Genomic DNA, 726 nt, shown 5'->3' on the forward strand with positions numbered 1-726 from the left:
CGCGCCGTCCTCTGCGCCGCCCAGACGCTCCGTATGGCGCGCTGTTGACGCGTCGCTGGCGTCGCACAGTGCACCATCGAGTTGAGACCCGTTTTCCAAAGCTCTCAACGAAGAAACTGTACACATAGAAAAGCAAAAAAAAAAAAAAACAAAACAAAAAAAGGAAAGGAGGCATTAAAAAAGGCAAAGGCATTCAAGATGGTGGTGAAGAAAAAAAAAAGGAAATCAAGATGCGGGAAATGAGAAGGGGAAAAAGAGAAGAGTGAAAGAAAACGAGGGGGGGGGGGATGAAAGAATCAAAAAAAAAAAAAAAGAAAGAAAAAGAAAAACAAGAGAAAACAAAAAACTGGGCTGTAAGTTCCTGTAGCCGCTTCACGACGACCTCCCTCTCTTTCGTTCGGTTTTGCCTCTTTCTCTCTCTCTCCCGGGATCTATTTATAAATATAAGTTCGTCTTCGGCGTAGAGACAGAAAAAAGGAAAAGAAAGAAGAGAAAGAGAGAGAGAGAGAGAGAGAGAGAGAGAGACAGTAGCAAGCAAAAGAACAGGAGCAGAACGCGCTTTGGTGTATGGGCAAAGCACGTATGCACTGCCGCTGAGAGGGAGGTCCCGCAAAAACGGGAACAGCAGACGGCTCGTGTCGGACACCATCATCAGTTGTCGTGTAGCATCGGTCGTGTTTCATCCCTCCCAGTCATTGACCGGGGCCCCCTCTTTTTATTTCTTTT

The 726-nt window shown here is 46.4% G+C and overlaps 1 protein-coding gene across 1 annotated transcript in view; it reads left to right on the top strand.

Moving 5' to 3' along the window:
• Nucleotides 1-726, top strand: part of LOC130693707 (uncharacterized) — a 29,299-nt gene that overhangs the window by 13,904 nt on the left and 14,669 nt on the right. The gene's annotated exons all lie outside the window — the stretch shown is intronic.

This window comes from Daphnia carinata, chromosome 3, assembly GCF_022539665.2.
Source record: "Daphnia carinata strain CSIRO-1 chromosome 3, CSIRO_AGI_Dcar_HiC_V3, whole genome shotgun sequence".
Classification (NCBI taxonomy): domain Eukaryota; kingdom Metazoa; phylum Arthropoda; class Branchiopoda; order Diplostraca; family Daphniidae; genus Daphnia; species Daphnia carinata.